The sequence below is a fragment of the Dipodomys spectabilis genome, unplaced genomic scaffold (assembly GCF_019054845.1).
Source record: "Dipodomys spectabilis isolate Male_0828 unplaced genomic scaffold, ASM1905484v1 ptg000295l, whole genome shotgun sequence".
Taxonomy (NCBI): Eukaryota; Metazoa; Chordata; class Mammalia; order Rodentia; family Heteromyidae; genus Dipodomys; species Dipodomys spectabilis.
In genome coordinates this window covers 1,354,162-1,373,173 of record NW_024870972.1, presented here as the reverse complement: position 1 = coordinate 1,373,173, position 19,012 = coordinate 1,354,162, and the positions used below count along the sequence as shown (strand labels likewise).

At 38.0% G+C, this 19,012-nt stretch overlaps 1 pseudogene; it reads left to right on the top strand.

The window, feature by feature from the left end:
• The first annotated feature begins 639 nt into the window (after positions 1-639).
• LOC122126976 overlaps positions 640-19,012 on the top strand; it is a 31,898-nt pseudogene continuing 13,525 nt past the window's right edge.

Below are 19,012 nucleotides of genomic sequence, written 5' to 3'. Positions count from 1 at the left end.
ACTGTTCAAAGTGTTATATATTCAGTAGTGGAGAAGACAGACCAAGTAACTGTTTGTTTTTTTTTGTCAGTCCTGGGGCTTGAACTCAGGGCTGAGCACTGTCCCTGAGCTTTTTTTGCTAAAGGCTAGCACTCTACCACTTGAGCCACGGTGCCACTTCCAGCTTTTTCCATTTATGTGGTACTGAGGACTCGAACCCAGGGCTTCATGCCTGTTTGGCAAGCACTCTACCACTAAGCTACATTCCCAGCCCCCAAGTTCCTATTCTAATTGAGCTTATATTCTCTTGAAGAGTAAAAGAGAACATTTTGGGGGGAGGAGAAGAGGATGCTGGTCCTGGAGCCTGAGCTCAGAATGGGGACACTGCCCCTGAGCTTTTTTGCTATGTAAGTTGTTAGCAATGGTGCTCTGAACTCAGAGGATGAAGCTCCTCTGTATTTTTGGAGATCCTATTATACCTTGTACTTGGGAGAACTTTTTTCTATATTTTTTGTTATTCCTCTATGTAGTGTTAGCTACTGTAACCTACATTATAAGGACTTGGATTATAAGAAGTTTTTTTTTCTCATTCCATTCTGCAATGGGAATTGTTTAAAATTAAAGCTTTCTCCTTATTAACTGCCTTCATCCGTTGTCCTGATGTCAGATCGCACTGATGTCAGAGAAAGGATGCAACATTGGACAGCCATCACCATGCTGGTCAGTTTGCCCATCATTTCAATTCTTGTCTGCACCTGCATGATATAGTCCTCTAGTGGGACAGAATGTTCACACCATTCCTCATAGCACTAGCCCAGAGTTTAGAAGAGTAGACCAAATTCATTTTGTTGGAATACATGAATGAAAGTGTATTTGTTGGAAAATATTTTTTTTGTCAGTCCTGGGCCTGAATTGCTTATGTGGTGCTGAGGAATCAAACCCAGGGCCTCATGCATACAAGGCAAGTGCTCTACCACTGAGCCACCTTCCCAGCCCTAACATTTTAATTTTTTAATTCAGGACTGGTGCTCTACCTCTTGAGCCACACTACCATTTCCAACTTTTTGCTGGTTAGATAGAGATAAGAGTCTGGTGGATTTGGCTACCTGGGCTACCTCAAACTTTCATCCTCAGATTTCTGCCTTTTTTGTTGTTGTTGTTGGTCATGGGGCTTGAACTCTGGGCCTGGGTGCTGGATCTCAGCTCTTCAGCTCAAGGCAAGCACTCTACCACTTGAGCCACAGCACCACTTCCGGTTTTTATGGTGGTGTATTGCAGATAGAGTCTCATGGACTTTTCTGCCTAGCTGGCTTTGAACCTCGATCCTCAGATGTCAGCCTCCTGAGTTGCTAGGATTACAGGCATGAGCCACTGGCACCTGGCTATGTAGAACTTTTATAGTCACATAACAGAAATTCACTGCTAAATCTAAAATCATTGGGGATTACATTCCATTTATTTAATTCTGTTTTCAAAATAATTTATTTAAAAGATATTCTAGGGCCTGGGAAGGTGGCTCAGCGGTATATTGCTTGCCTTGCATGCATGAGGCCCTGGGTTCAATTCTTTACCACTCATAAGCACAAAAAAGCCAGAAGGGGCGCTGTGGCTCAAATGGTAAAGTGCTAGCTTTGAACTGAAGAGCTCAGGGACAGGGCCCAGGCCCAGATTTCAGGCCCATGACCAAAAATACATACATACATACATACATCATACATACATACATACATACATACATATCTTTAAAAAAAAGATATTCTACAAGCCAGGTGCAAGTAGCCAATGTCTATTATCCTAGCTACTCAAGAGGCTGAGATCTGATAAATGTGGTTCAGAGTCAGCTTGGGAAGTCAAATCCATGAGACATTTATTTATTTAGTTATTTTATTTGTTTTTAATTTATTGTGAAAACACTGTACAGAGGGGTTACTATTACATGGGCAAGATAATGAGTACATTTTTTATCAAGCATTGTAGCCTCCTCCTTTGTTTCCCCTTCCCATCCCTTCCCATCCTCACAGCCACCCCCCAGCCCTGCCCTCCTCCATGAGACTTTTATTTTCAGTTAACCAGCAAAAAGCTGGAAGCAGAGGTATGGCTCAAGTAATATGTTACCATTGTGAGGGGGAGATTGCTGAGGGATGCTGAAAGCCCTGAGTTTAAACCACAGTAATGGCAGATACAAACTGCAGAAGCATCATGGGGGTTGGGAGGCCATAGTCTTTCCTCATACTTAATTTGGCAAGGATAGATCAAAATGGTATACATGTTTGAATGTAATCTTACTTCTTAGAGTTTACTGCCAATAATATTTTGGAAAATATTTGTCCAGACTTTTTCCTACAAAAGTGTTAATATATTCATGTTACAATAGTTCACATTAGTTTCATTCTTTTTTAGTTTGGAAAGGGAAAATGACTAGAAATCTTTCATATTATTAGTGGCTACAGTATTCTTCATAATTCTAGAATTTGAACAAAATTATTTAAACTGCCACTAACACATACATTTGTCTTTTAACAGATTCTAATTCATATCAGTGGAATATGTAGTCTTTGTCTTCTTTCACTGGACATATTCTTGAGTTTATCATGTTGTAGCCTGTATCAAAATGTTACTTCTTTTTATTGCTGAATATTCTATGGTATGGATATACTACATTTTGGTTGTCTATTCAGTAGTTAGTAGGTGTTTGAGTTGTTTTCCCTTTGTTTTTTTTTTTTTTGTTTTTTTTTTTTTTGGTCGATTATGGAGCTTGAACTCTGGGCCTGAGCACTGTCGCTCAGCTCTTGAGCTCAAGGTGAGTACTCTACCACTTGAGCTACAGCACCACTTTCAGATTTCTGGTGGTTTATTGGAGATAAGAGTTTCAAGGACTTTCCTACTGGGGCTGGCTTTGAACAGTGATCCTTAAATCTCAGCCTCCTGTGTAGCTAGGATTACAGGTGTGAGCCACCAGGCCTCTGCTTTGTTTCCACTTTTGACTTCTATGAACATTTGATACAATTCTTATGTCAGCAGGAGGCCTGTGGCTCACACCTGTAATCCTAGCAATTTGGGAGGCTGAGATCTTCTGATCATGATTGGAAGCCAGCCTGGGCAGGAAAAGCCATGAGATAACTCCAATTAGGCACCAGAAAACTGGAAGTGGAGCTGTGGCTCAAAGTGGTAGAATTCTAGCCTTGAGCACAAAAAGCTCAGGGACAATGCCTAGGTCCTGTGTTCAAGCCCATGACCACAGCCCTCCCCCCAATCTTGATGTTGACATGTTGTTTCTCTTGTTGAGTTGATTCTTTTTTTTTTTTTTTTTGGAGTCCGTCGTGGGGCCTAAACTCTGGGCCTGGGCGCTGTCCCTCAGCTCTTCAGCTCAAGGCTAGCACTCTACCACTTGAGCCACAGTGCCACTTCCAGCTTTTTGTTTTTCTTTTGCTTATGTGGTGCTAAGGAATTGAACCCAGGGCCTCAGGCATGCAGGCAAGTGCTCTACCACTGCTACCCTTCCCAGCCCATACTGTGAAATTTTAACGAGAGAAGAAAACATTATATGTGACAGTTGAATAATAGCTTTCAGTAAATACCCATAGAGGTCAATTAAACTAACACAATATCCTGATGTTCCATTTTATCTTCAGTTGTAGTCATATGTAGTGTTTCTTTTGCCCATGTAAATTACTCTATTACAGTTGATCACAGAATTAATTATTCATGGCTATTAATAAATTTTATTGATGCAAAAATTAAATATGTTTCAGGAACAAGATTGTGCTGTATAAACTATGCAGCAGAAAGTAGAACAATTAAAAGCAGAACATACAGATTGCTCTGACCTTTTACAGTGACAAACAAGTGAACTTGAGTTTAGCCCTCAGTGGGAAGAATGTCTTAGAAAAGAATTTGAGGTAGTTTTATTTTATTTTTTTTAGCATACTTATATTTATCATGTATTGACTTAAGCCTAGAGGAAATTTTGCACTGCAGAACAATAAAAAGTAATTTTTGGGAGGCTTTTAAAGTGTACATTTGGCTTTTTGGGGGGGAAATCTTTAGTACATGTACAAAACATTTTACATTTTGTGCTTGATTTAAGCAACATTTTTTGGGGGGGGGGGATGGGCAGGAAGTATATTTGAGTATGAATTCAGGACCTTATACTTGCTAGTTTGGATGCTCTATTGTCCAGCCAGTCTTTTTGAACTGGTTATTTTTGAGATACAGTCTTGCTTTCTGCCCTATGATCTGCTTATTTTAGGTTTCTCAGCAGAGCTTGGATGATATGTGTTCACCACTGTGCCCAGCTCTCAGTTGTAAAGAGGTCTTTCAAATGTTTTTCCCTGGGCTGACCTTCTGTCTTTGCTGCATGTGCACTTCTCAATGTCAGCTGCTTAGGCAGCTGGGAATATAGGCATGAGCCACCTGGTTTAAAATTTCACCTTTTTTTTTTTCAGGTCCTGGGGCTTGAACTCTGGCCTGGGTGCTATTCCTGAGCTTTTTTTGCTCAAGGCTAACACTCTACCACTTGAGCCATAACCACACTTCTGTATTTTTCTGTGATTAACTGGAGATAAGAATTTCAAAGACTTTCTTGTGTGGACTGGCTTTGAATCATGGTCCTCAGCTCTCAGCTTCCTGAGTAGCCAGAATTACAGGCATGAGCCACTAGTACCGAATAGAAATTTCACTTTTAACAATTAATTCTCATAGAATATGTGGGAAGCTTGAGAGTAATTGTTTATATTTTAAGGTTGAGGAAGCAACACAGTAAAAGTTTTGGTATACTCAGGGGTTAAATGATAATATTAAATTCTATTTTTATAGTGTAAATCGTTTATATTAGCAGGGTTTGAAGAAAGATTTTAGATAAGACTTTAGGTAAGAAAAGAACATTAGTCTACAAAGAAAAATATGACTTTATGGGGCTGGGAAGATGGCTCAGTGGTAGAGCGCTTGCCTTGCATGCCTGAGGCCCTGGGTTCAATTCCCCAGCACCATATAAGCAAAAAAGAAAAAAGCCAGAAAGTGGCGCTGTGGCTCAAGTGGTAGAGCACTAGCCTTGAGCTGAAGAGCTGAGGGACAGCACCCAGGCCCAGAGTTCAGGCCCCATGACTGGACCCAAATAAAAAAATATATGACTTTATGAATGGTGATGCTAACTAATTTTGAGAGATCTAATTGGTATATATTTTTGAAGCTTCTTTTACTTTCTGGGGAATGAAGTATTTCAGTAGGTAAAGAAGGTTTTCTTCTAAATTTAATATTCTTACTAGGTAAGTAAACATAAAGAATATGTAATAGCAGATACTAGAGATATATTTGTTAAATTCACTGCTATTATTTAATATTGTTATGAGGTTTTTCCTCTGTGTGTGTGTGTGTGTGTGTGTGTGTGTGTGTGTGTGTGTGTGTGTGTGTGTGTGTGTGTGTGTCCTGGGGCTTGAAATGAGGGTCTGGGTGCTGTTCCCAAGCTGTTTTGCTCAAGGCTAGTGCTCTACCATTAGACATTTAAGTCACACCTCTACTTGCAGCTTTTTATTTCTCTGTTGTACTTATTTCTTAAGTCCCATGGTACTTTTATTTTAAAGGAATATTTCGAAAGAAAGGGAGTTTGGGATCTCAACCTTACATAATCTTGCATATCTAATCACATATTTTTCTTTACAATATTGGGATAGATATAACTTGGCTAAATAAAGAATTTTATCTTAAAATCCATCTGTCTTGTAACTTGAAGAAGGCCTTGCCTCACTGGTTTTATGGTCTGCTATTGCTGATGAGAGGCCTAATACTGTTCTTGCTGTGTTTTTTCCTCATTCATCTCCAAATTTCCTGGTCCTTTTTTTCAAAATTAAATTTTCATTATAGAAAATGTTAAGTACATATAAAGTACTATAATGGATTTAGTAGTAATCATATGGGTTTTACTCTGACTCACTTGTCTTTTTCCCACATAATATAGAAAAACTCCCCAGATATTATATAATTTTAACTGTGAATAGTTAAAAATAATGTATTTATTTAGAAGCCATATTAGTTTCACAGGCAAGTATAATCAAAAGTATAGGCATTATTCAAATTCTAATTTTTTATAAATGGCATAAATATGTGTATGCTTACAGTGTGAAACTGAATCTCATTTAGGTCTACACATTGTGATTATGTGTAGGATTTGTTGGTTAATTGAGTTGAGTAGAGGAGACTGTGAAAGATGTTTAAGAAATGGCATTATCATTAACAGAACTGGTAAAGAATATAGGTAGAGTGGGTTTGAAAGGAGTCAGGTTTTAGATATGTCAAATTTGACATGCCTACTGGACATCCAGTTGGAAATGTTGGGCAGGCTTTTAAATACATATACCCACACATGTGTATTATATGCATGTAAATATATCCACATTTGCATATATAAGCATATGTAAATCCATATATATATGTACATACCTTTACACATATATAAATACATACTCTACTCATACACATGAATATTGTGTTTAAGGAAACAATATTATACTATTTCCTTTGAAAAGTTTGAGATACGTCTTTTTACTTTCTTTTTGTAAAGAGTGATCTACACATTTCCGGTTTGGTTGTTGAAAAATAGGAAAAGAAAATGGAGCCTGGTTATTATACTGTTTTTTTTATTATTTATTTATTTTTGTGCTAGTACTAAAGCTTGACCTGATGGCCTTATGTTTTTCAGTCAGGGCTGTTGCTCTACTGCTTGAGGCTCAGCTCCAGTTTTGTCTTTTTGGTGCTTAGTTGGAGATAAAAGTCTCATAAACTTTTCTGCCCAGGCTGGCTTTGAAACTTTATCCTCAGACTAAGCTTCCTGAGTAGCTAGGATTACAAGTGTGAGCCACTGGTGCCCAGATGATTCATGCACTTTACAGTAGTTTTGGATCTCCTTTCCCATTATCTTTGCTGTGCATTTCTATGTCCAGCCTCCTCTGGTTTAGATTTATTTTCTAGATAATAATCCAGTTTGTGTTAGTTTTGGAGGGATAGTTATTTGGCCACTTATGATAGTAGATATGTGTAAGTTTGACTTATAGTATTGACAGCTGAAAATTATTGAGATTTATTTTGCATATTGTCAACTCGACTATTCGGAATGTACAACTCATGGACTTTTAGTATAGTCAGAGCATTGTACAACCTCATCACCATCAAGTTTAGAAAGTTTTCCCTATTCCAGTAAAATATCTCATATTATTCAACATCATTGTCCTATTACTATATCCCCCGGATCAGGAAGTATGATGAATTGTTTTCCTAACAGACTTCTGTATTCTGATTTTTTTTTCATTTAGCATAACAATTGCTTGGTTTATTCATGCTGTAGTATCACAATACCATTTTTTGTTATGACTGAATAAAAAATTATTATAAGTATCTAATTATTTTAAGTAGTTCTAATATTTTTTTGGGTCAGTCATGGGGGCTGAACTCTGGGCCTGGGCGCTGTCCCTCAGCTCTTCAGCTCAAGGCTAGCGTTCTACCACTTGACCCACAGCACCACTTCTGCTTCTGTAGTGCTGAGGAATCGAACCCAGGACCTCATTCATGTGAGGCAAGCATTCTACCATGCAGCTAATTTCCCAGCCTAGTAGTTTATTTTTATTTGTTGGCTTTTCTTGGTTATTTAGTAAACACTTTTCATAGTATAATATCTTTGTTTTTGGAGCTCAAAGCTTAAAAAGATAGTCCAGATAGTCTCTTTTTATTCTCTTTTAAGGAAGTGGGGCAGATGTAATTTTCTAGTTTATCTATAATTCTTTATATTTAGTTATATTTAAATATTTGCCTTATGCTTTTATGAATATATTTTGTGTTAATCTGTTTGAACATATGGTGACACATTGGTGAAGAAGTTAACTTTCTAAAACATATTTTATTCTAATTTTGCATTCAGTTTTGGAGGCATAAAAGTAATTCTAGTGATTTAAGTAATTGCAAGTGGCATTTAAAAGGAATTACATGCTGGGAGAGAGCAAGGGAAAGAGTGACATTGTCCAAAAAAAAAATTGTACTCATTACCTGACTTATGTAACTGTAACCTCTCTATATATCACCATTATTATAACAATTGAAAATAATCACATGAAAATAATATAAAGGAAAATTGTTAAAATGTTTAATAGGACACCTTTTTTTATTTTTGTTGGTCATGGGACTTGAACTCTGGGCCTGGGCACTGGTCTCAGTACTTTAGCTCAAGCCTGGAGCCAAAGTACCACTTTTGGCTTTTTTCTGTTTATGTGGAGCTGAGGAATGGAACCCAGGGCCTCAATAATGCAAGGCAAGCACTCTACCACTGAGCTACCTTCCCAGCCTAGTAGGACACATTTTAAGTAATATCTAACTGAAGCAACTAATATAATGGATTTTTAGCCTAATAAATGGCTTAAATTTTAATGAAGCTTTTTAAAAAAATAATTTTATTTTACAGAAGGTGATTATTTGCCTTGGCCAAATAAATCTTCATATGTATATTTAATTTTAAAATCTGATAAGCTATATACTACTGTGTGACTTAGTCATAGTAACATGGATCAGTTTCTTAGATTAAAAAAAAAAAAAAAGAAAAAAACTCCCAGTCCAATTTTATATAAGTGGTGCTGGATACTACAGCATCAAGGGAAAAGTGAACTAAGAAAAGAAATATCTATGTTTTTTTAGAAACCTCTTTACAACTAGTGGAGTTTATTATGGGAAATAAGCTTAACTCAATAAGAAAAGAGAAAAGAGAAGATGCAAACCTACTTCTGAGAGAACTGAGGAGGCTCTTGAAGATTATGGTGGGAAAAGACACTCTTTGCAAATCAATTCTAAATTGCTTCTGTCAGTCATAGCTATATTACAGTAACATAAAGAAGAGCAGAAGGTACTTTTTTCAGTTATTTTATTAGCACACATTAGTTGTACAAAACAGGGTTTCATGATATTTCCATACATGTATATAGTGTATCCCTATTGAATTTACCCCATCAGGGTTTCTTATCCTCTCCCTCTTTTAAAACAATTTCAACACATTTCATTATTCTGTTTTTACATGTGCAAATAAAATATTTTGATCATATCCATAGCTACTTGTGTGTGTGTGTGTGTGTGTGCGTGTGCGTGTGCGTGTGTGTGTATGTGTGTATGTTGATTCTGGGCTTGAACTCTGGGTCTGGGCATTGTTCTTGAGCTTTTGTGCTTAAGGTTAGCACTCTAGTTGAGCCACAGTTCCACTTGTGGCTTTTGGTGGTTAATTAGAGATAAGAGTTTTAAGACTTTCCTGTCAGGGCTAGCTTTGAACCTTGATCCTCAGATCTCAGCCTCCTGAATAGCTAGGATGACAGGCGCAAACCACTAACCTCAGCTTATCCATAGCATTTATATAGTGTATACTCTCCTCAGATGAAAAAGGAAAAGAGAAATGCATTTTACTTATCATCATTGTCCACAAAGGCAACATTGTATAATTTGGCTTTTTGTGTATTTTAGGAATCATTGTAAGATGTTCATTTCTGTTCATTACTATTAATTAAATGATAATATCACCTTGATTATTTGGTCATAATTATGTGTTATGCATTTAAATACATCATTTTATGTTCACAGAAGATTTTGATATTGGAAGTTCATTTAAAAATTTGCCAAAGGGGCTGGGAAGGTGGCTCAGTGGGAGAGCGCTTGCATTATGCCTGAGGTCCTGGGTTTGATTCCTCAGCACCACATAAGCCAGAAGAAAAAAGCCAGAAGTGGCACTGTGGCTTAAGTGGTAGAGTGCTTGCCTTGAGCACAGAGAAGCTTAAGGACAGTGCACAGCTCCTGAGTTCAAGGTCCAGGGACTGGCAAAGCAAAACAAACAAACAAACAAAAACCAAGTGAAGTACTTATTTTAAGGAAGGGCCCCTTTTAAATGTCAGACTAATTGGATAATAATGCTTTTTAAAGATATTTGATTTGAATATAAGTAAAGCACTCTGGCAAAGTGTTCTAGTATTATGGTGCTTCTGTTTTTCAAATTAAGAGACTTTGAACCTTTGGGATGGTGTTTTTTTTATAATAAAAATTTGGAAGTTAAGAAAGTGGTACATGACTGTAATTCCAGAATTTAGGAGTCAGCATAGATGTACTGATTATATTTTTTCCCATCACAATTGGTAAGCAATGAATATTGTAATTTATTTATTTATTTTTTTGCCAGTCCTGGGGCTTGAACTCAGGGCCTGCTCACAGTCCCTGAGTTTCTTTGGCTCAAGGCTAGCATTCCACCACTTGAGACACAGTGCCATTTCCGGCTGGGTGCTGTGGCTCAAACCTGTAATCCTAGCTACTCAGGAGGCTGAGATCTGATGATCGCAGTTCAAAGACATCCCGGGCAGGAAAGTCTGTGAGACTCTTATCTTGAAAAAACCATCAGAAAACCGGAAGTGGTGCTGTGGCTCAAGTGGTAGAGTGCTTGCCTTGAGCCTAAGAGCTGAGGGACAGGGTTCAGGCCCCATGACAGACCAAAAAAAAAAAAAAAAGAACTCAGGGCTTCATGCATGCTGGGCAAGCACTCTACCACCAAGCCATATTCTCAGCCCTAAATATTGTAGTTTACTTTTTGTTTTGGTCCTTCCTCCTTCCTCCTCCTTCCTCCCTCCTACCTTCTTCCTCCATCCTCCTTCCTTCTCCTCCTCCTCCTCCTCCTCTTTCTCCTCCCCTTCCTGCTCCTCCTCCTCCTCCTCCTCCTCCTTTTGTGAATAGCATGTTGATGTTATCCTAGCACCCTCTGCTGGACATAAGAATTAGTTAATCAGAATGGAAGATTAAAAAATTATTAGCAGGGAGTTAATTTGATTCTTATGTCTATCAACAAAGAAGCATCCTCACTCTTGAAGGAATTTGTTTAAAGATTTAAACAGTACCCTTAATTGTTCTTACTATTTGTTGATTGTTTCAACAATAACAAACACCTTGAAAATATTCAATGAAGAAAGATGTGATGATCTTTGGCTTATTATTTCACCCCATTTGGTTTTGTTCTAGGTAGGAAAATAGAAACTCTTGACTTTTTCAGCTGTTTAATTAATATATTGATAAATTCATAAGGAATGAATTGTTTGTATTTTAGAATCACTGAATATTCAGTATTGTATGTGTGTGTGTGTGTGTGTGTGTTGTATCTAATTTCTTTTACTTTCTTTTGGGCAATATTCAGTTTGAACACAAGACCTCATGCTTGTTAGACTGGACAGATACTTTAGAGTTAGCTCAGTTTTTCACTGGTTGTTTAGGATAGGATCTTATTTCTGACCCAGGCATGGGTTTGAGCCAGTATCCATCTCTTTTGGGTTCCTTGTCATAGTTGGAATCACAGACAGTGTCTAGCTTCCCTTCTAAAGAGACTGAGTCTCATGGATTTTTTTTTTGTATGTGTGTGTGTATGCTGTACTCAGGGCCTTGCGCTTTTGCTTGGCTTTTTCGATGCAAGTTTGGTGCTCTACCACTTGAGCCACACCTCCAGTTCCAGTTTTTTGATGGTTAATTGTAGACAACAGCTTCACAGTCTTTTCTCCTGGGGCTGGCTTTGAACCTTGTTCTCAGATATCAGCTTCATGACTAGCCAGTACTTGGCAAGTCTCATGGATTTTTTTTTTTCCCAAACCTAACACCATGAGTCTCCCAATCTTAGCCTTTCACGTAGCTTGGGATGACAGACATGTGCCACTCACCCAGCTATGGGTTGAGAAGAGTCTCACTAACTCTTCTGCTCAGGCTGGTGTTGTACTGCAGTTTTTCTGCTCTTTGCCTCCTAAGTAATAGATAGGATTACAGCTGGGAGCCACTAGTGCTGTGCTTCTTTCACCTATTTTTTTTGTTTTTTTTTTTTTTTTGGTCAGTTGTGAGCATTGAACTCTGGTCCTGGACACCACTTCTTCTTCCCCTTCTTCTCCTCCTTCTTCTCCTTCTTCTCCTTCTCCTTCTTCTCTTCCATCTTCTCCTCCTTCTCTCCTCCTTCTTCTCCTCCTTCTCCTCCTTCTCCTCCTTCTTCTCCTCCTCCTCCTCCTCCTCCTCCTCCTCCTCCTCCTCCTCCTCCTCCTCCTCCTCCTCCTCCTCCTCCTCCTCCTCCTCCTCCTCCTCCTCCTCCTCCTCCTCCTCCTCCTCCTCCTCCTCCTCCTCCTCCTCCTCCTTTCTCCTCCTTTCTCCTTTCTTCTTCTTTTTTTCTTTGGTCATAGGACTTGAACTGTGCTCTTGGGTCCTGTCCCTGTGTTCTTCAGCTCAAGACAAGCGCTCTACCGCTTGAGCCACAGTGCCACTTCTGGTTTTCTGGTGCGTTTTTGGATATGAGTCATGGGAAGGGAAAACAATGAGGAGGCTACAATGCTTGATAAGAAATGTACTCGTTATCTTGCCCATGTAATTGTAACTCCTCTGTACAGTATTCTCACAATTAAAAAATAAGGGTCTCACGGATTTTTCTGCCTGGGCTGGCTTTCAGCTTTAATCCTCAGATCTCAGCCTCCTGAGTAGCTAGGATTACAGGTGTGAGCCACCTTCCCCTGGCAAAAATAAGATCTTCTTTATGCTTATTCTCATCTTGTTTGTGCACTCATCTGTTGATGGACAGTTGTGTCCTTTCTACCTTTATTTCTCATGAAAAGTGCTGCTATAAACTTGGTATATACTTTTATATGAATGCATTTTTTATCTGTTTTGGTTATTTATATATTAGTGCAACTGCTTTTACAGTAACTTTAACTTTTTGATGAACTGCTAAACTTGTCTATAACAGCTAAACTGTTTTGTATTTTATGATGTTTTTAGCTTCTGCACAGCATTGCCAATATTTGTTATTTTCTATTTTATAAATTATAGCTTTCTTGTGTTCATATGCATGCATTAGTGTGTGTGTGTGTGTGTGTGTGTGTGTGTGTGTGAGAGAGAGAGAGAGAGAGAGAGAGAGAGAGAGAGAGAGAGAGAGAGAATGAGAACGAGAATGAGAACTGGTGAGAGAGGCTAGTGTTGTAACTTGACCACAGTTCCATGTTCAGTTTTTTTTGATGGTTAATTGGAGATAAGTGTCTAATGGAGTTTTCTTTCCCAGCTGGCTTCAAACTGAGTTCTAAAATCTCAGCCACTCAAGTAGCTAAAACTTGCAGGCATGAACCACTAGTGTTTGACAATGATATATATCTAAGTGGGTATTTGTGTCTTTGATTTTGTACTTCCCTAATGATTAATAATGTGTATTATTTAAAGTACTTTTCAGACATTTGCATCTTTTCTTTGAATAAATGTTTATTCAATTCCTTCCTCATTGTTTTATTTTATCTTTATTTTTTGAGACAGAGTCTCACTATGTAGCAAGGTTTGCCTAGAACTCACGATGCTCCTGCTTTAGACTCTTCAGTGCTGGGATTACAGGCATGAATCACCATACAAGGACATTTATTCATATTTTAACTAAGTAGTTTATCTTTTTTGTTATATGAGTTCTTTACTCTGGATACTTGATGCTTATCCTCTTATATCTGAGAATCCATGGCCAAGTTTGCATTCTTCTGAAAGTTTCACATTCCTTTACATATAGGTCACTCAACCATCTGTATTTATTTTTGTTTTAGTTGTGAGTCTAAATTCATTGTTTTGAAGGGGTATATTCAGTTTTCTCAGCAATGTTGGCTGGAAAAAATGATTCTTTTCCACTTAATGATCCAGCATCCATGTCAAAAATCAGCTTACTGGCTGGACGCCCATGTCTCATGCCTGTAATCCTAGCTGTTCTGGAGGATGAGATCTGAGGATTGCAGATCAAAGACTGCTCAGGCAAAAAAGTCCCTTTGAGACTCTTATCTTCAATTAAGCACCAGAAAAACCAGAAGTGGTGCTGTGGCTCAAGTGGTAGAGTGCTCACCTTGAGCTGAAAAGCTGAGGGACAATGCCCAGGCACAGAGTTCAAGCCCCATGACCAACAACAACAACAAAAAAAATCAGCTTACTATCAGTTCTTGAATTTATTTCTGGACAGTAGTTTCTTTTCTATGTATTTATATGTTTATCCTTAGACCAGTACCACAATATTTAGATCATTGTAACTTTCTAGTAACTTTTGCAGTTATGAAATGTGTCTTCCAACTTTGTTCTTGTTTTTCAGGATTGCCATGTTAACTTTTTTTTTGGGGGGGGTCCGGTCATGGGGCCTGAACTCTGGGCCTGGGTGCTGTCCCTCAGCTCTTCAGCTCAAGGCTACTGATCTACCACTTGAGCCACAGCGCCACTTCTGGCTTTTTTCTTTTTGCTTATGTGGTACTGAGGAATTGAACCCAGGGCCTCAAGCATGCAAGGCAAGTGCTCTACCACTGAGCCACCTTCCCAGCCCCACCATGTTAACTTTTTGAGTCATGTTTTAGTATAGAAAATTGTATAGCTTTAATTCTATTCATGTGTCTGATAATGAAATTATCTTTTCATATAATAATTAGTAACATGCCACAGAACTAGCATTTCTATGTAAAATATATTTTGAGAGGATGGAAAGAAGTGAGTATAGAGAGTATTTAAGTGCTGCAGATGAATTTAAGGCCTTAATGTTATGAAATCATTATCAAATATAATTTTGCTAATTGGGTAAACAATGGTACTAGCATCACATTTTTCATTGAATCTTAATATCCTTGTTTTTGTTATTGTTCTTTTTAAAATTCATATGGAAATTTAAAACATAAATGAAAGTCAAGAGTACTATAGTGAACCCCCACATGCCTATTGCTATAACAGTTATGAGCTATGGCCAATATTATCCTATGAATACCTACCCTTATGTCCCTGTTTGATGCTGATGCTGATGATTATTAACAACCAGTGATCAAGCATACTGTAATTAGGCAAATCTTGTATAAAAGCATTAAACTACCCAACATTTAATCAATGACACAAACTCTCCCAAATTGACTGCATATACATATATACTGAGACATATGCAATACACACATCCTCTCTCAGACATGGTATGATTTTATCCTTGAATATTTGAGTTGATATTTTAGAAATATAAAGTTTTGAAAGTATCACTCATTATCACATTAAAAGATAGGAACTCCTTAGTTTTATCAAACATTCCAATTTCTTCATTTCTAGTTCATTGTTTTGAATCTTCAGATTGATCTGTGAATATTTACTAGCTTCATCTTCTATTAAAATGCTTATTTGAAAATAATATGCTTATATAGGATATAAATTCAGATTTTTACTTTTAAAATATAAACTTTCTTACGTACTATTCTTATCTTTCTGGATTTAAATTTTGTTTACACCAGCTAGGCATAATAGAATGTATCTATAATCCCACCACTTGGAAAGCCAAGGCAGGGGAATCGTGAGTTCCAGGCCAGCTGGGCCTGGAACATAATGAGACCCTATTTAAAAAAACCAAAAATGCCACATGTGGGTGTGTATGCTTATAGTTTTAGCATTTGGGAGGCTGAGACAAGAAGATCATGAGTTTAAGGCTACATAGTGAGATCCTGTCTAGATATATAGTGAGACTCTGTCTCAAAAAAACCAAACCAAATAGACAAAACCTACTTATCTTTAAACTGAAAAGAATCAGAGATGGATAGATGAGGGCTAGAGAAAGAAAGATATTAACTAGGGACTTAAAGAACTGGGACTAGGCACTGGTGGCTCAAGCCTGTAATTGTAGCTAATCAGCAGTCTGGGATCTGAGGATTTAGGTTTGAAACCAGCCCGTGCAGACAAATCATAGAGAACCTTTATCTCTAATTATCCAGCAAAAAGCAGAAGTGGAGGTGTTGACTCAAGTGGTAGAATGCCAGTCTTGAGGGGGAAAAAAAGGAACACTTCAAGGCCTTGTTTTCAATCCTTAGAATTCTCTTTCTCTCTCTCTCTCTCTCTCTCTTTCTCTCTCTCTCTCTCTCTGAAACTGCAGCTTAAATGATATAAATAGTAGGTTATAATCCTGAAATATAGTGATCCATATCTACTTTAAATACAAATGTTTGTGTTCAATTTATTTTTAGACAACAACTCTAAGAGTGAGGAAATTAGAAGAAAGCATTGAAGCAAAAAGAGCAGCACATTTGGAATCAAAATTTAATTCTGAAATAATTCAGGTAAAATGCCAAACATATTTTGGGCATGAATTTAAGTTGTAGCAGCTGGGAACACAGCACTCTAAGAACAGTATGTTAATGAGTAACGTTTTGTTATGCACTGTTTTATCTAGGATAAGGTTACAGTTGGAGATACAACATTAGTTGAAGAGTTGGTGCATGGCAGCTTTCAGGGAAGGTCTCACCTACTGTCCATTTTTGTGAAGTTTTGTGTCATCTATGGCTGCATTTGTGCTATAGTGGCAGAGTGGGATATTGCCTGGGTATTATTCTGCCCTTTGTCAGTGTGAGGAAACACCTGAGGGAAGTAATTAAAAATTGCAAAGAATTTTGTTGGTTTGTAGTTCTGGGGGCTCCATTCCATGATTGAGTGGCCTCATTTGTTGGGACCACATCATAGTGGGAATGCATGGTGGAACAAATTTCTCACTTTATGAGCCAAGATGTAGAATAACAGAGATGGCAGGGCAAGGTCCCTTTGAAGACATTCTTTCCCCAGCAGCCTAAGATCGACCTAAAATTTCTAGCACCTCTTAATAGTGCCTTCCTGGGATAGTCAACATTGAAACTGTAGAAGTTTGCAAACCATCTTACTTTTTGGCCCTTGGTAAAATTTGCTGATGAGAGTGTCCTTTTATTTTTGTCCTTTCATTTTTTGAGTTTAAAGTAGGGGTTTGAACTCGGGAATTTGTGCCTGCTATTTTCTACTGGTTATCTTTAGGATAAGGTCTTACTTCCCATTTTGATATGTGCCTGAGCCACAGTCTGCCTATTATGGGCTTCCCGTGGTGCTAGGATACAGGATTGCACCACTGCATTCAGCTTCCTTTCCACCAAGAAGGAGACTTAGGGAGTTTTCTGCCTGGGTTGGCCTGGCACTACAGCCAGTCTTAACCTCTTACACAGTTTGGATGGCAGGTGAATAATACTGCATCCAGCTATGAGTCTGAAGGTAAAAAGATAAATGAGCTTCATTTGTTTGTTTGTTTTTTTGGGTCCGGTCATGGGGCCTGAACTCTGGGCTTGGGCGCTGTCCCTCAGCTCTTCAGCTCAAGGCTAGCGCTCTACCACTTGAGCCACAGCGCCACTTCTGGCTTTTTTCTTTTTGCTTATGTGGTGCTGGCATGCAAGTCATGCGCTCTACCACTGAGCCACCTTCCCAGCCCCATGAGCTTCATTTGGAGCTCATAACTCATTATCTCTGTCTATCAATCAATCATCTATCTATCATCTACCTATCATCTCTCTATGTAGGCCTACAAATACACAGACAGAAATAGATAATACTAAAATATTGTGGGAGCATAATAAAGAGAGAGACTAAGTCTACGAGGAGAATTAAAATGGTGGCAATCCAAGAGAAGTATCTTTTTCTTTATGTTTTAGAAAATGAGAAGGAATTTCTGAAAAAGAACTCAGCATTTTGACTAGTGCCTGTGTACTAATTTTAACCTATAGCCTGTATTTTTGGTAGACATATATTTTTATTTTTATTTTTATTTATATATGTAGATATACATATAGAGACAAAGGCATTAAACACACACATATAGGAAATAGCCCCAATTTCCCTTACAGCATTTAAGCTAAGAGAAAACAGACAAGAATCTTATTTAAACTTTCTTCCCATGTAATATTTACAGTGTCATGTATATAGTAGATATAAATGTACATATATAAAAAAAATGGATTGGGAAGGTGGCTCAGTGGTAGAGTGCTTGCCTTGCATGCCTGAGGCCCTGGGTTCGATTCCTCAGCACCACATAAGCAAAAAGAAAAATATATACATATATATACATGTTTATGTATATATATATATATAAATAATACACATATTAGTCTTTTCGTGAATATTATGTTTCATACAGATACCATCATAAAACCGTTTAACTGGGTTTAATCCCTCCTATCCTTCACCTTCACTATGTTTCTCACAGGATTATTCAAAACAAAACCCCAATTATATTATTCACCTACATGAAACCTCCAGTGGTGTCCCACCTCCCAAAGGATCAAAGTCATGCTCATGTATATACAGCTACTGCTCTCCCAGCCCTGGATCCCCATCATACATGACCTGCCTTCACAGAGCCTCCCATGCTTCCCCTCAATCTTCAGTTCTTCCAGAGCTGAAATGAGTTACAGGTATCACCAGATTCCTTTACTGGCAGCAACAGTGCCTTTATTCCTATTGGTAAAGTTGATGCCACAGTGAAATAGTTATAGTGTTTTTTTACAGATTCCACTGAAGAAAATAACTGGGATCATATGTTCTCTGAGAATCCTTATTTTACACACACACACACACACACACACACACACACACACACACACACACACACACACACACACAGCAGAAGAATGCAAGGAAATGACGAATTAGTGAACTCCTAGAAAATGTTGCATAATACAATTAGTTGCAGTTCAAACCTGCTCCTGGTTCTCTACCCAGTGGAAGTGTATATGCCTGTTTTTATAGATAAAGTTTTAGTGGAAGCTAGCCAACCCAATCTATTTCTTCACAGAGCTGCTTGCTAAGACCAAGAGCCTATGGCTCATGAAACACAAAATGTTTGTCTCTGTTTCTTTACAGAAATATCTGCTGACCCTGCAGGGTAAATCCACTTAAGTGTGTTTGTTATTTTGGGGGAATACTGTGCAATGTGGCATGGCAGAACTTAGGGAAGAGTTTTGAAATAATGTTGGGAAGGTATGACAAGGAATAGTAAAAGTTGTTTTTCATGGAAAGAAACAGAATTATTTTATTGTAGTTCCAAATTATACTTTTTATTATCTTTAGTTGTACAAAGGGAATTTAATTCAAAATGTCATTATATGAGTGCAGTGCTTCTTGATCTATATCTTCCTTTTCCTCATTCTCCCCCATCCCTCCCAACTCCACCTGTCCCCTCAATTTTCCTAGTTTCATA